Source organism: Heterocephalus glaber, unplaced genomic scaffold (assembly GCF_053883595.1).
Source record: "Heterocephalus glaber isolate CG9 unplaced genomic scaffold, H.glaber_assembly_v1.0 deba00001561, whole genome shotgun sequence".
Classification (NCBI taxonomy): domain Eukaryota; kingdom Metazoa; phylum Chordata; class Mammalia; order Rodentia; family Bathyergidae; genus Heterocephalus; species Heterocephalus glaber.
Window position 1 is genome coordinate 8,379,044 of NW_028258349.1, and position 16,943 is coordinate 8,395,986.

At 45.2% G+C, this 16,943-nt stretch overlaps 1 long non-coding RNA gene across 1 annotated transcript in view; it reads right to left on the minus strand.

Annotated features, from left to right (window-relative positions):
* Nucleotides 1–577: 577 nt before the first annotated feature.
* Nucleotides 578–16,943, minus strand: part of LOC101714234 (uncharacterized) — a 122,841-nt gene continuing 106,475 nt past the window's right edge. Inside the window, exon 5 of the long non-coding RNA XR_015443049.1 lies at nucleotides 578–3,622. This is a non-coding gene — a long non-coding RNA (uncharacterized LOC101714234). The remainder of the gene's footprint in view (nucleotides 3,623–16,943) is intronic.

Below are 16,943 nucleotides of genomic sequence, written 5' to 3' on the forward strand. Positions count from 1 at the left end.
ATATGAAATAGGGATAAATTTGACAGTAAATGTGAAAGGTTTGCATGTTGACAACAAAATATTGTGACAGAAATTAAAGAAGACCTAAATAAATGAAGAGATACAAACTATTCACAGGTTGTAAGACTTGATGTTATTAAAACGTCAATTCTTCCCAAGTTGATTTAATGTCTCAATCAATCAAAATCTTAGCAAGCTGTATGTAGAAATTGACAAGCCAATTCCAAAATCCATGTAGAAATACAAAGGTCCAAGAATAGACAAAAATAATTCTGCAAAAGAAGAAGAAAGCTGCAAAGTGAAAAGTGAATACCAATTTTAAGAAGTATTATAAAGCTATATTAATCAAAACAACATAGTATTGTCATAAGAATAGACAAATATATGGAGAGAATAGAAAAGAGAATCCAGATATAAAGTCATATGTATATATGGATTTACATATTTCACATAATTTTATTTTGCAAGGGAGAAAAAGGAAGAATAGCATTTTCAACAAATAGAATTAGAACAACTATATATTCATACGCAAGAAAATGAACTTGAAACCATATCTCACATATCACATGACAAATTAACTTAAAATGAAGCATAGCCCTACATGTTAAATGTAAAACTATAAAATCTCTAGAGGAACACATATGAGAAAATCTTTGTGACTTTGCATTAAGCACAATTCACAGAAGAATGAACCAATAACTTCCATTTCATCCGAATTAATTTCTGTTCTTCAAACTACTGTTAAAAGAATAAAAAGGGGACTCCACGGGCTGATAGAAAACTTTTGCAAAATATAACCTGATAAAAGACTTGTATTCAGCACATATAAAGAACTCATAAAATTTAGCAATAAAAAAACAACATGCTAAAAATGGACAGAATATTTCAACAGACATTTCCCCAGAGAAGACATATAGATAACACAAAAGGCATATAAAAAGATACTGTACTTAACATATTAGGGAAGAAGAAGCTGAAACTGTAAGATGCCACTACACCTACTGGAATGACTGAAATAAACACAAACTGATCATAACCAACTGTGGAGGAACTGAAACTATCATAACCTGCTGGTGGGATTACAAAATGTTAACTCCTTTGCAAAAGAGCTGAGACAGTTCCTAAAAAGTTATGTGTACATCTACCCTGTGATCCAGACATTCTATTTATAAGTACTAACCAAGTAATAATGAAATATATGCCCACTCCTCCAGGATGTGTACGTGAATAATCTTAGCACTTTATCTGTAACAGCCTCAAACTGAAATAATACAATTGTCAGCCAACAGATGAACAGATAAAGAAATTATAGTAAATCCATACAGTGGAATGAGACTCAGAAGTAAATAAAAATAAATGATTAATATATGTAACAGCATGAGTGAATCTTAAAATAATTATGATGAATGAAAAAATCCATACAAAAAGGAGGATAAACTATAAGATCTTGTTTATATAAAACTCTAGAAAATGCGATTTAATCTATAGTGGTGGAAAGTAGATCAGTGTTTGCCTAGGGTGGGGGAATAAGGAGTAGGAAGGAGGGATTACCAAGGGGCAACTTTTGGATGTGACAATGTATTCTTTTTTTAAATCCTGGGTATTGAACTCAGGGCCTTCACACTGAACTACATTCCCAGCCCTTTTTAATTTTTTATTTTGAGACAGGGTCTCCCTAAGTGGTTAAGTTGCCCAAGCTTGGCTCAAACTTTTCATCCTCCTACTGCAGCCTCCCAGAGTGCTGGGATTACAGGCATGCAGCACCACACCCAGCTCATGATAATTTTTGTAAGGATTATGAAAATGGTTTCACAGGGGTAGGTAGGTAACCATCAAAAGTCATCAAATAGACTACCCATTTTAAATATGTAGCTTTCATCAGTCACTTTCCTGTCACTGGGACAAAATTCCTGAAACCCAAATTTAAAAGAAGAAAGGTTTCTTTTGATTCATGGTTTTAGAGGTTTAAATCCATGGTGAGCTGGCTCCAAGGTATCGCTTTGAATGGTGGAAAGGCGTGGCAGAGGATAGCTGCTCAACCAGTGGCAGCCAGAAAGAGCAAAGAGCAGGAGCAGGAGATACCTCCAAAGGCCCATCCTTAGGACTCACCTCCTCCCCCAGGTCCCTCCTCCTAACAGCACTTTCATCTATGAACTCATCAATGGATTAATCCACCAATGAGTATAACCCCTCTCCATGATTCCAATCACCCTCTAAACCCCCCACCTCTGAACACATGAGACTTTTGGAGGTATTTTAGATCAAACTATACCATTATTATTGTAAGTCAATTATATCTTACTAAAGTTTTCTTTTCAAGTTTTCTGGGTCTAACAGTCAATCTCCCCAGAATAGTATACTTAAGGCCATTAACTTCAGCAAAGGACACAAGGTCTGGACCCAGGTGTGTATGTGGACCCTGACATAGACCTCAGGTGATGGCTTGGGCTGTCAGATGAGCTCTTTTCTGGTCATGTTTGAGCATATCTGAAAGTGTAACTATGTGAATAGCTGTGGAAGGAGAGGGTAGTTTTGAAAGGAGGAGGAGGAGGAGGAGGAAGAGCATCTGTGAAAGAGGGAGCATCTTACAGGAAAGTTTTAGAATGAGGTGGGGTGTGTTCCCCTCAGTGCAGAAGAGACGCTGTGGTGGTTAATTGTAGGTGTCACCTGTCTGGGATAAAGGATGTGCCCAAAGAGCTGCTAAAACATTCTTTCTGGGTGCCTCTGTAAGGTGTCCCTGGAGAGATTCACATTGGAATCAGGGAACTCGGTACAGAAGATCTGCTCTTACAAGTGGAAGCAGTCTCCATCTTATTCTCTGAAGGTCAGACTAGAAAATGGAAGGCAAGGATGCATGCTGTCTTTCCTACAGCTTGGACACCTATCTGGTCCTCCTCCTGGAAGTCGGAGTTCTCAAGCCTTCGGCCTTGCACTAAATTTTGACACTGGTTTTCTTTAGCTTTCTAGCTTGTATACTGCACATTGTGAATATTCTTATAATAAGCCCATAGTAAATCTCTCACATATCTGAATGTATATCTATATCTATCAATCCATCATTCAATCAAGTGATTGATCAGTCTATGTCTCCTGTTGTCCTGTTTCTCTGTAGATCCCTAACATAGAAGCTGTGATGAATGTCACTTTGCTCATCCCTATACTGTGATGGGTGACACTTTACTCACTTTTCTTCTCAGAGAAGAGGGCTTTGGGGAATAAAAGAGAAAGCTCATGCTCCAAATCTGTGGCTTCTTTGAAAGACCCTCAAGTCCTCTTGCTCCACCATTGGAAGGACAACCATAAACTCATAGATCCAAGTTCCCTGTGATAAGCAAATTCACCCAGGACTCCAACGGGCCCCATCTCCAGCCTGAACAGCCCCCAGAGTCCTGTCACATGTGCTGAGAGGCTCATCTGGGGCAAGGATTGGCCAGCGTCTAGGTCACTTTTCTTGTTGCTGAGACAAAATATCCAACACCCAAAGTTAAAGGAGGAAAGGTTTATTTGGCTCACAGTTTGTAGAGGTTTTAGTCCATGGCTGGCTGGCTTCAAGTCAGGGTGGCATGGCAGAGGGGCATCTAGGAGGAGAAATAGTTCTTGCCAGACAGAAGCAGCAAATAATCTGGAAATAACAAGAAGTGAGTGACCTGAGCCCTCTTTCTGTCTCTTATATCTTATCCAGGCCACCCTCCCTTAGGGCAGTAGTGCTCCCACTCTTGATCCTAGCATCACACCAGGAATCAATCCCAGCATCACATCCTTGATCCAAGCATCACATATCCTAGATTCAGCCACCTCTGAAAAAGCCCCACCTATGACCGCATGAAGCTTTGGGGGACATCTAGACACAAACCATTACAACCTGACAGGCACATACACAGCCCCAGGCACAATGTCCACACCTGCTCAGCTGTGTTGGGCAACCTCAGAGTGTTGCTTAACCTTGTTGGACCTCAGGGTCTTTACCTATATATGTAGGATCTACATTGTAGGCCATTTCTGCTTCTAATTCTTGGACTTCTGGAGACCATGAAAGGAGTGGTTCTGTGGGAATAATAAAATTACAATTGCATGCAAAGGATGCTTGCCAAAGCACACTGTACACAGTAGTGGCCAACTGCTGTAGAGGATCCAGGGCACCCTTTCCAGGCTAGGGTGGGGGGTGCACCCAGAGGGCAGTCTGCTAAAGCCTCTGTATGCTTTAGATTGTCACCCTCTTATTTACTTAAAAATCCATGGGAGGCTGTACCCTTTCTCAGGAGGGCATCCCCATCCAATGACAAATTGATGAAGGGTAAAAAAGGCAGGATAGCAGCTCTGTGGTGCCATTTGGGTTCCAGAACTCCTTGTGGGCCCTGGCTGAGGCTAGACCTCTGCGGGGTGCACAGCTCTGCCTAGCTTCTTCTCTGGCCCTCTCTTGCTTCACCCAAAACCTCACATTCCCCCTAACAGCACACCCTTGATAAATTACTGGCATAGGAGTCCAAGACAGTTTGGTTCTGGGAATCCTACCTGAACATCCCAACCTTCTGAGTCCTTTCAATGGCAGATGTAACAGGCTTTGCCCAAATCATTGTGTCCCAGTCTCTCCCAGGTGATCCCACTGTCCCCTTTCCTGGGACCCACCTTGGAACAAGAGGCATCTAGGGCCCAGAACCTGGATCACTCCTGCATGTTTTGTTCATATTCTCTTTCAAAAAACACATTCTCAATAGCTTTAATTTAATCAAAACATTCTTGACTGAGATCATTAAAGCTTCTGAGAGAGGCATTTAATTCTAAATTCACCATATCCACGGCGTAGCAGTTGAGTAACTGAAAAATCAACTTTATGTCATAATAGTTTGTTAGAATGTTTGTTTACTCTTCATCTGAGACATGCTAATTAAAACAAGAGGCCTTCACAAGCAATCCAGTTAGCAAATAGGATGGGTTAATAGATAAGGAAGGCTGGTAATTACAGGAAAGCCCGTATCCTTGCCCACATGGACTGGGTGTTAAGGGGAGACTGAAAAATTCCCACTGGGTCATGTCTACTCAATTGGACTCCACAAAATATATTTCTCTATCCATCTCTTCAATCATCAATGCATCTCTGGAACATCTCTGAGAGACATTCATCTTTGTTGGGTCTCATCTGTCACCGGATCTTCTAGAATTCATCTTGAAGGGAAGTGGCTAAGGACCCCAGTGAACCTCTATTTCATTAGGGTACAGCGATTTCCACTTTCCCGCAGACTTGATTGGAAAGGTGTGGTCCCCACTCCTGCTAGCACTGGCTCCTCTTGCAGGAAGCAGAACTGTCCTGGAAGTTCCTCACGAAGGCCCGGACCTGGATCAGCCTTGGGAGCCTTAGCCAGTACTCCCACCTTCCCACAGAAATAAGCCCCATATTCCAGATTCAGACTCAGGGGGTCTTGCTGCTGACCGAGAGTTCAGGAACACTTCCAAGTTTAGACACCTGAGGGCCAGGGGTGCATTTGCTACAGTGCTGAGCAGATCTGTGCCTGCGGTGACCTCTTCCAATGTGGCTTTCCACTCCATCTGGCCAGGTCTGCCTTTATGGATAATTGCACATACACAAGCAATTTTCCCTCCACTTCTCTTCCTTACATGTCCAAGGCCCATTACTCAATATCCTTCTGTAATGCTGCCCAGGAACCCTTGCTTCTGGCAATCTTCCCTCCATTCACAGCCTTGAGTGTTCAGGCCCATCTTTACCCTGGGGCCTGCAGGTCTCCCCCTCTCCCCTACCATGACACAAGGCCAGGCTCCTCACCTTCTGCCCAACTCCAAGATGGAAGAGGAGAAGAAATCATAGAGATTTGGAGGAAGAAAATAGGGACAGAAGATGTGATTGGAGCACTGTCATATGGCTGGTTGGAGGTCTAATCCAAGGTCATGTTGCTATTTTTAATGTCTAATCCACATTAAGATACAAATAACGATGAGCTGATTCCAACCATATTACTCATCTTTGTAAGTCCTGTGTTCTTTTTGTAAGTTCTCTTATACAGAGTTTCAGGCTTTCAGAAACTAAAAGGACTAATAAGGCAGATGCTACCATGATGATACTGTGATTGTATTTAATGTACATATGAATTATGAAAGCATAAAATAATGTGATAAAAATATTAAGAAAGTTCCACTTTGATGGGAAATTTGAAAATAAGTGACTATCAAAAATTACAGCGCTATGAACACAGTGGTCTTGAATCAGATATATTAAGCAGGTATGATTACCAGCTTGATAGGCTCAAGAGAGGCGTAGGAAATTTGGAAAGCACACTTCCAGGTGTATATGGGCAGTAATGGACCTGTGACCTTGGGAACTATATCTGGTCTCTAGCCTCTTCCTTTCAGGCCCTTCTGCCTGCTCTCTGCTTCCTAGATGCTATCGGTTGAGCAGTTTTCCTTTGCAGTGATGTTTCTACCTTGGAGACAATTGCCCATGGACTGAAATCTCTGAAACTGTGAATCAAACCTCTTTTCCTCTGAGTTGTGGATATCAGACATTTTGTCATAGCAATGGAAAAGTGACGGACAGTATATGAGGGCATTGACAAATTCTTATACTTGTTACAGTTGAGGTAGGCAAGGAACCCAAGAGCTCCTTAAGGGGGCAGATGGCATTATTTATGCCTGCTCTCCCCTACAGGCCTGGTAAAAATAATAGGGAGATGTTAGCCAGAGAAGAGAGAAGTGAATGATGCTCCCACTCTGAGGGCCTGCAGCTTCCTATGGCAGAGCTGGCTCTGAGCAAAGGCTTGTTGCCTCCCCATGCCTGGAACAAAACACTCCTGTGACTTAGGACCCTCTCCTGGAGGGGTGGGATCTGAAAGGTGTCTGATTCTCCAACAGGGAACACAGGCTCAATGCTAGAATATTTGGGGGTCTGTACACCAAAAAGGGAGAGGACAATAGAACCACGTGTAGCCAGCCAGAAAACCAAGACAGGGGTCTAAAGGAAGCATCTCCAGGCCAAGGACAGTTCCTGTCTCCTTACCACCATTAGGGAAAGTCTGTCCTGTGACCTCAGCCTTTTCTGTCCAGGAAACCCTGGCACTTTTAGTTGCCACACCAAAGTCACTTCAGTCTCTGTGGCCATTCTGCACTGATACTTGAAACCAACTGTCTCTTCACTCTCACTAGTAATTTATTGAGTGCTTAATATGTCTTAGGTTCTCCCCCTATTTCACAGATAACTGATTTAATTTTCTTAATATCTGTCTAAGGAAGGTACCTTTGTTCCTGTTTCCCAGGTGAGGAATGTAAGAGGTAAAGAGTTAACTCCCACAGCCATTCTCTAAGAGGTGGAGCTGGTTCTGAAAACCATTCTCCTCCAGACCACTTTTGCTGCTTTCCCTTCTCACCTCTGTCCTAGATTCCTAGTTGTGCACTTGTGCGGTTCCCCAGTCCACATGGTAACTACATCTTCTCGGGGTAAGCCCAGCAGTTAGGCTTGGAGGAGATTGCAAGTCACCCCTGAGATCTTCCACTGACCAAAGGTCACAGCAGCCACTACCACCCCAAGCCTCATAGCATCAAGGCTAACCCTTTCGGATGGACATGTGGCTCTTCACCACTCACGGAGCGCCAACCACTGCCTGGATCGCCTGGTCAGTTTCGTACACCAGGTCAGTTTCCTGCACCTCTCTAGGCCAAGCTGCACCTTTGCTTACTCCATCTCCTCTGCCTGGAGCTCCTCATTCCTTCTCTACTGCAGCAGAGTCCCTTTTTCATAGTCAAACTGAACACTAATCTCCCCTATTCCTGTGACCCTGGGGGCTCTTCTCTTCTGGTTTTCTGTGTTGGTTTTGGCAGCACATATAAATAATATCAGTATAAATGATATCAAGGAAGGATGCAGATTTGGAGTAATTCCACGGGCACTGAGAGAGTAGAAGGAGTAGGAGACCTGGATTTTGTTTTATTAATGTAAATTAATTCCAACTAATAAAACATTCTAAATTCCAAAGACAGCCTATCTTTCGGCTGAACGTGGGTTACGAACTATCGGTTTGCAACCTGCCTCTGCGAGCATGTTGGTGTGCATCTTCGCACCCCGTATCCAAGTCCAGATGGCCCTGCACCAGTCCCTCGACTTTTTACACGACTAACTTGATTTCGCCCAGTGGGAGCGCCTCCCTCCTTTTCAAGGGGGAGAAAAGTATAGCTGACCACATTTTCCTCAGCACTCTGGCTGTCAAGAATCGCATGGTCCAAACTGAGCTAAATCACAGATGTCATTTCTACCTTTAATTCTTCTTTTTTTCTAATGTTATGCTTTCCTTATATTACTTTTTTTTTTTTTTTTTGGTACGGGAGATTGAACTCAGGACCTTGTGCTTGCGAGGCAGGCCGCGGAACCACTGAGCTAAATCTCCGGCCCCATTTCCTTATACTTCTGTCTGTGCTAAACCATCTCAGAAATATCATGACATACATAGGGAAGAGTTAAATAAATGTATGAAGTAAAAAAGTTTTAGGGGGGTGATTTCAAAACTCATGAGGTCAGGGAGCATTCCCTCTCCTTTCCTTTGCTTGACCCATTTCAGGCCTAGCCTGGCATGTATACTTCTCAAGGCATTATTAAAGAAAAACATTTTTGGAAGAAGATGAAATGACTCAATAATACAAAGTAGTAAGGAAGATGGGCTTTGCAGCGCATTCCTGTAATCTGAGCACTCTGGGAAGTTGAGGCAGCATTGAAAGTTTGAGACCTGCCTCAGCAATTTAGTAACTTAAAATAAAAATAAAGCTTGGGGATGTAGCGCAATTTCAAGGCCCTGGGTTCAATCCCCAGTACTGGAGGAAAAAAAAAAGGAATAAAGAAAAATAAGAAGTGAAGAACCAGTTAGGGGAAGGAAATGAAAACATAGCCACTGCTGGCTATGTTGGAATGGACTTAGATAACAATCTGGGATTGATGAATTCCAATTCTCAGTGTCTGCTGCTCAGGACTCAAACTCAGAGAGGTCTGTATGGCTTGGCTAGCATTTCCTCTCTTTATCAGTCTTTACCAAGACCCTTCAAAGAAAGGGAGAGTAAATGCCCCAGAGGAAAATCTGGGTGAAATTCACAGAAAGAATGGATGTGCTAAATGGATCTCTTTGAAGTATATTGAACTGAGCCAAACCCCATAGAGTTGGAGAATCTAGCATGGGAACATTCATTCATTTCTCTATTTCTTGGGAATCTAATGGGACCCATCAAAGCTGGAATAAATCATGACCCGGGGAAGGAGTCCTGACTTAGGAAGTTGGAAAAGGAGGAAGCAGAGGTTCTCAGAGATTTTTTTTCCAGCTCAACAGGACCCCTACCTGATCCTCCAAGGGACACCCTCCCCAACACCATAGCAGCCTCAGATGCTGCCCTTCTCCAAAAGCCTTCTCTGTCCTGTCCTGGAAGTGACATCCCTATTCTCCAATGGTTCTTAGCCTATGTGACATCATTCTGCCATCCTCTTTTCATCCTCAAAGTTGGTGAGGCACTGACAATCAACAGGCAGTGGGATGTGTGGGTTAAGAATTTGAATCAGGAGCTACAAAGCCCTGGATCAGAGTTCTAGCCTCTTCAGTTGTCAGATTTTTGACCTGGTGTGATTGCTTCCATTGCCTCATTTGTTGAATGTGGATAATAACAATGGCATGAAAGGATTGTCCAGAGGACATGCAGATGTTCAGTGAATGTTCCCTTATTCCATAAGCATTTACTGAGTAACTACTCCATTCTAACATCTTCTTATCCTCAGAGGATGCAGCGAGGAAGAAAACAGATGAGTCCCTGCCCTCCTGCATAATCACATAAATTAATGCAGTGTAGTGTGAAGTACAGTGAAGAAAGGAACAAGAGTGCAGTGGAAATCCACCTTTATTGGGGGGAACTTGATCCCCAGCTACAGAAGATTATGATCAGCTGTTGGCCCCCAGCTGTCCACCCTTGAGGATCAACTTCAGCCACAGAGAGGCACCTTGACAGAGGAGCCTTGACAGAGCCTTGTCCCTGCCTTGCTGGGACAGCTACTGCCTGGGAACTAAGTAAGGTGGACTGCAAAATCTTGGGCATCGCAGCTCCCTGGGTGGCACTCTAATGAACGGTACTTGTTCCCAAACTGCCTGCATCACAGTTTAACACCTTCCTCTGCCCAACATGTTTCTACTCTCTTGGCTACACAGAAGTCGATTCCTCTTAAAATATCCTGCATCCCAAACTCTATTTCTGTGTCTATTTCCTTTTGGAGAACCTAACCTGGGACACGGAGCAAGAAGATCAAATGCACTTGTGACTTAGGGAGGGGGTCAGGGGAAAGGTTTCTGCAGAGGTGGCACTTGGGCAGAACTAGAAGTAAGGGTAGGGACAATGAGACTGGAGAAGACTGGTCCACACCAGGACCCTGGGGAAGGAGCACTTGCCAGGAGGCTGGTGTGATCAGAGAACAGTGTGGGCAAATGGAAAGGAGTAGGAAATTAAGTCAGAGAAAAGATGCTAGCCTGGATCATGTTTAGGTCATAAAAGTGACTGGCTATTACTCTAAAATGGGAAGCCACGTAGGCAGGGTTTTTTTTATTGTTGTTAGTTTTTGTTTTGTTTTGCAGTATTGCAGATTGAATTCAGGGGCCTTCACACTCAGCTATCTCTACCTCACTTCCTTTTTTATCTTGAGACGTGGTCTTGTTAAATTGCTCAGGCTGGGCTCAAATTTTCCATTCTCCTGCCTCAGCCTCTCAGAGTGCTGGGATTACAGAGTTGTGCCACCACGCCCAGCTATGTGGGTGGCTTTGAGCTGGCAAGTCATGTCATGTTTCAAATGGAGAACTCTGGCTGCTGGAAGGACAATGGGTTGGGGGGGGCAGACAGTAGACTAGCTTAGAAGAGTATTTTGGTGGCCTCAGAGACAACCAGGGTTACTATTAGGTGGCTGTCTAGTGGCTGTAGTTGTAATACAGTAGGAATGTAATAATAGTAGTAGTAGTTGTTGTTGTTATTGTGGGAATGGTTGGTAGATCAAAGATAAAGAGCTCTCTTTCATGTCAGGCTTTAGGCTTGCCATGCAGTGTTTGCCTGCAGCTCATTTGCATAAAGTCCATCTGCATAAGGCCTCCCAGGGTGCAGTGGGTGTGTCAGAGCAGCTCCTTAGTGATCATAGCCACACAAGGAGCTGCAGCTGGTCTCATGTTAGGCTATTTGAGAACACGCTGCATCCAAATACTCAATGTACAGATCCTGGCCCAGTTTTGCAGATGTTGATTTCATTTTCTGGAAAGTTTTCTCACCTATTTCAGCTGCAGTACAGTCTTCTGTAGTAGGGGGCTGAGCAGAGTGTATTTCCTTCATTCCAGCAGCTGTTAACCTCACCCAGGATGCAGCCCAGGCAACGTGGCTCTTCCTCTCTCTCTTCCTTCTCTCAGACTATTTCTTTTCCCTGGGATTTCTTTGTCTGCCTCCAGGAGCTGTAGTAGGCTTCTGCTGCTACAAACGGGCACCTCACTCCAGAGAGGGACCTCGAGGCCCCAGTTCAGGAGCAAATTCCATAATCAACTAGACTGAGTGATGAGCTTAGGAGGCCAAGGCTGATACTAACTATAATTCACATTCCCTGGGCACTCTGAGCCATAATAAAGCTGGGGTGTCAGACAGCCCAGCCAAGAGCTAACATACCTGTTTGAACTAGTCTCGTGCCAACGAAACACATCAGAAAAGAAAAACATTGAGCCAACTGTCTAATGCAAATGGGTTCTTTTCAGCCAAATGAAGAGTGATCACCTATATATGACCATAAGAGTATGTTAAATGTTAATATGTAATATCACCTCTCTTCGTCGGTACTGGTGAAGTAATGTCCCTGTAAATACATATGGTGACATGCTTTTAGACCCTGCCTAGCCCACCCAGCGTCAAAACACAGCTGAGCCGGGCTCATCTCTATCAAGCTGCTGTTTGTGGCACCCACCCCGGGATGTTTATATAGCCGGTCTCAGAATAAAAAAATGTTTAGCCTTGTCTGCATGGAATTAAGAGGTATGAATTTCTAAGTGACCCTGTTTAATCAAAACCTCCATTGAAACACCATTTAGCACAAACCCTATCAGCAAATTTCAAAATACAGATTTCGCTGGTAAAACAGCCCCATGTTGCCGTTTCCTAGTCAAATATGTATTTAGCCCCCCGAGAATCCTTTTTACTAAGCCAGCGGCTCCAGCATGCACAATGGTTTAATCGTATATTGTTCTCTGAGTACTAACCCTTTACAAATCATATGACATAAAAAGAAAAATAAGTAACATTGTAAAGACAGTAATGAGAACTGTTGAGCTAAAGTGCCTCTTAAAGAAATCCTAATAAATTCCAGAATTTCTAGTCTTCTGGCAAGCTTTCCATTTAGAACAAAATCAATGATCAATGGCTGCAAGGAGACGGCATTAGGCTTGCATGCCTCCGGAGCAGGGAAAACTCATAGACGAAAGATGACATTTAAGGAAAAAAAGCTGACATTGAGTCCATCACTGTCATCGCTTCTGCCATAAAGCAGCTTCAAATATTAAAACATTTTTCATCTGTGCTGCATTATTGGCACCAGAAATTGTTTTCTCTCTGTCTGGTGCGCACTTGAACTGCAGCAGCGCTCCCCGGAGACTCCGGATTGTTACCAAGGCCTCATAACATATTGGCAGTTGACGTGGTGGTGTTCGTGTACACTTGCCACTCACATGGAGCCACCCCTCCCCCGGCCTGGGCAGGGACTCTGGCTCCTCGGTGGCAACGCAGGGCCACGGGCAGATGCATGAGTGGCCTGTAGCTCCATAGATTTGCACATTTCCTTCCCATCCCCACACCTCTGCCTGTGTCCCTGCCTGGGGCCCAAGCTGCTCCTGCTCAGAACTGGCTTTGGCTGCCCTGATTCCATGAGGACTCTGCAGCCCTTTGGGCTTAGAAGGCTTTGGATGCAGAGGCAAGTCTTAGCACTGGGCAGGCATAAGCTGCTTTTCCTTACACCTGCAGCTCTGGAGCTCATGCATACAGGGTGCCACATTAAGATTGAAGAAAATAAGGAAGATTCAGCTCCTGTGACAGTCTGCACAGCACTCACTGCTTAGGGATAAAGACAGTGACATGCTGACCTGGTAAGATTCGCAGGATCCCCTTGGAGGATCACGGCCTCCTGTGGATCAGACAGTGTGTGCCGGATGGCTGGGGTCCTGCATAGCACTAGGAGGATCACTCTGAATATAAACGGTGCTCCTTGGGGGCCTTTTAGCTCTTGCTGCTGGATGCACCAGGGGGCTGTGCACCCAGAGCTCCAAGAAAGCCACTGTTAAGGTGCATGCACATAGGAGGAGGGAGGCGGCATGAGTCTCCTGGCATCCATACTTCTGTCATTGTGCCACTATCTAAGAAGACAAGTTTCCAGGGTCCTGGAGGCATTCCTGCTTGTGTTGCCCTTAATGCCCTTCACTACTTCCAAACCCTTCACCCTGAAACCTTGTCAGAATGTTCATGTTCTTTTTCTTCTCTAGGAGAGACCCAGTGCCTTCCCTTCTTGAAGAAGTGGAGCTGTTTTCTACATGTCTGGGGTCAGTGAAGGACAAATGGCAGGTAAGTGGATGGCAGGTCTCCTGGGGGCCCTGATCAGCACCAGACTCACATGACCTCTGGGTTTGGCACCTGTGAGCCTTAGCCAGAGTTGAGGTTTGCTCTTTGGATAGTTGAGGCAGAGTGGGCAGGCACAGTGCTTACTCAAGTCCCTGGCCTGGGCCTGCCTCTGGAGAGCAGGGTCACCAGCCAGCTTCTCCAAGAGACACGGTCCTAGGGCCATTATACTTTCAGGGCATTAAATAAAAGATGTTTTTACCTCCATTAAAATCAGAAGAAGACTGGGCACAGTGGCACACACCTGTAATTTTAGTGCTCTGGGAGGCTGAGGTAGGAGGAAAGCAAGTCTGAGCCCAGGCTGGACAACTTAGAAACTTACCAGACTCTCTCTCAAAATAAAAAAATGGGTGGGGTTATAGCTCAGTGCCAAGGCCCTAGACTTAATCCCCAGTACTGAGAAAAAAATTAATGTTTAGGGTCAAATACTATATATATCATTATATCCATGCAGATGTAAAATGGAATTTCAAATATTTTCTTACAGAATATGAGGCAAAAGTGCTTAGGGCCCTGCCAGGAGCACCTAGCCAATTCTCAGGGGCCCAGATCTGCTAGTGGTGTCCAAGAGAATCCTCATGCCTGCTCTCGAAGTCTTTGGCAACTCCGGCTCCTGAAACCATGGCTAGGCCTTGGGCATGGGAGGGGACTAATGAGCTGCTGCAGCTCAGGGCCACTTGGCATAGCAGGAAGCAAACTGCGGACTCTCTACTGCTGTGTCTCCACCTCCTGGATACCAGGAAATCCAGCTCTGCAATCCCAGAGCTGCTACCCAACAGGGAGATGTAACCAGTCCATAAAGAAGCTCAGAAATAGGTATGACTCTTATGTGTCAATCAAAACAATAAAATCAAATTTATCAAAATGAACTTCTTCAGCTGAGGGAGAATGGGCCAGATGTAGCCGAGGAATTGGGTTGAACCCCATAGGAGTGAGTGGTGGGGAAAGGCCAGGGCAGCTTAGACACTGATGACCCTGTGCTTTCTCCTGAATGAGCCTTCACTCTAGACCCTTAGACCCAGGTCTGACAGCCTGTAACAGGCTCCTCCAGCAGAGAATGCCTCTCCCCCAGATGCCCTCAGTGGCCCATCATCCTGGGCAAGATCATTCAGGTGCGTTCTACCATGAACATGGTATGTGCTGCAACTTCGAGGTCAGTACTGAATCCCACTGAGGTTCCATTTTTCATCTGTTAAAAGGAACCCACAGTCCCAGGTATCTGGCACACAGGAAGTGCTCAATACATCATAGCAGCTTTGAGGGAGTATTGTAAAATCAATAGGTGCAGACTTTCACACTTCGATACTTTGCAGGGCTCTCTCCGCCCTTCTGCTCTTCGAAGATTGTTCAGTGGACTTGTCCCCTGACCTTAGGGTTCCCTGGATATCTCACTTCTTGCTCGCACTTTCCCAGAAACCAGTTTCATCATCGACCCAAACTCCCAACTCTCCAGAGTCCCCATCAACTAAAGGAAAGAAGAGCGATCCCGGGCCTCAAAAGCCACTCTTTCCCAGAAATTTCACATGTCTGCCTCACAAGGAGCCAGCAGAGCAAGGGAGAGGCAGGACTTGACTCTCCAACGTCTGCAGAGCCCCAAGCAGAGCCACAGCAGGGAGATAGGACAGGGGTGGGGGGCAGGAGTCTCCTCCACCTCACCTGGCCAACATGTAGCATTCAGCTGGCCTGAGCATGGGGCACTGGAATGCCCAGGCAGCCAGACCAGGTTGGGTGCAGACAGGATCGGGCACAGCCAGGTGTGAGGGAGGCTGGCATCTGGCTCCTGCCACACGCCAGCCCGCCCAAACAGGTCCCAGCTTCCCTGTCTTTAATAACAGTCCCCAGCACACAGGAGCAGCCACTGGAAAGAGGGAGTTCAGGCCTTTCAGGCAAGTGGAGGGTGGATTATCAGGGCATTTAGAAGCAGGGGAAGGAAGAGAAAGAGAGTGTGAGAAGGGAGACCACACAGGGAGATGGTGCACAGAGCCCGCCGAAGCCATCTGCCACAACTTTGCATGCTGCTCCGGAAACTGACAGACACCGCTTTAGCAAGGCCCAGCCCGTCAGATGAGTCAATCAATCAAAAAAATTCTTATGAAACTTAATCATAGAGGGTCGTGTTAGGGAGTGGGGAACAGATTAAATTACCACGGTATTAGATACGGGAAATGATTTCTGTCAAAACCATCTTTACTGCAATTATAATATGTTAATTATGTATTTCATTAAGTAAGTGGATTAGAGTCTGCACAGATGAAATCATGTGGAGGCTTTGAATCATTTGCTGAGCACGGTGGGAGGACTCCTGTGAATGGAACCCAGTTAATTTGGAAAACTTGCACAGGCTAAATGGGATTTTTTTCCTTCTTTGGCAACCCTGGCCCCAGCCCCAGTGGAGGATGAAGGAAGCACATAGCTCCTGGAAGGTTGGGAGGAGCATCCAGCCCCTTTCTCCATAGAACAGGAATGGGCAGATGAGCCCCGAGTGCTGGGAGCTGAGCAGAGGCCCCTTTCTACCTGGATTCTGGTGGGTCAGGTGAAGCCCAGAGCGGGCTCCTGGCTGTCTGTTAGCAATACTCAAAGAAGTTGGCGTGCAGATCACTGCCACTGACCAACTGACACAGAGAGCCACTGGGGCTTAGCCAGTGAAAGGCACCCATATCCTTGAGCATCTATGTGCTTTCTGGCCACATGGAATTCACCTGCCTTTCCCATTTAATCTTTGGAGAGAAAGCTTTGTCCACTGGAAAGAACACTTGAAGGAGCTTTAGTAGAATCTCATTGCAATGCAGAAAGCTGTCCAGCTACAGACAAGATGGCTCAACATCCACAAGGCACACACACCAGATGTTTCGTGCACATATTTCAAGCCAACTCATTTAATCCTCTCTCCCATTGGGGCCTGCTGTTTATTGCTTAGGCCATAGGGCAAGAGGGCTATTTAGCTAGTTGGTTTCCAGGCACCGTTGTTTTTAAGGCTGAATCAAAGAAATGGGTTGAGTACCTGGGTGTGGTGGCTTACATTTATAATATGAAGCAGGAGAGTTGAAAGTTCGAGCCCAGCCTAGACAATTTAGCACCCTAGTGGGACCCTATTTTAAAAGGAAGAATAAAAAAGGGCAGGGCATATAGCTCAGTGCAAAGTTCCTGGGTTCAATTTGTCAGAGGGAGGGAGGGAGGGAGGAGAAGGAGGAGGAGGAAAAAGAGGAGAAAGAAGGAAGGGAGGGAGAGAGGGAGGGAGGAAGAAAGGCAGGAAGAAAGAAAGGAAAGAAAAATAGAAAAGGACACTCTGAAAT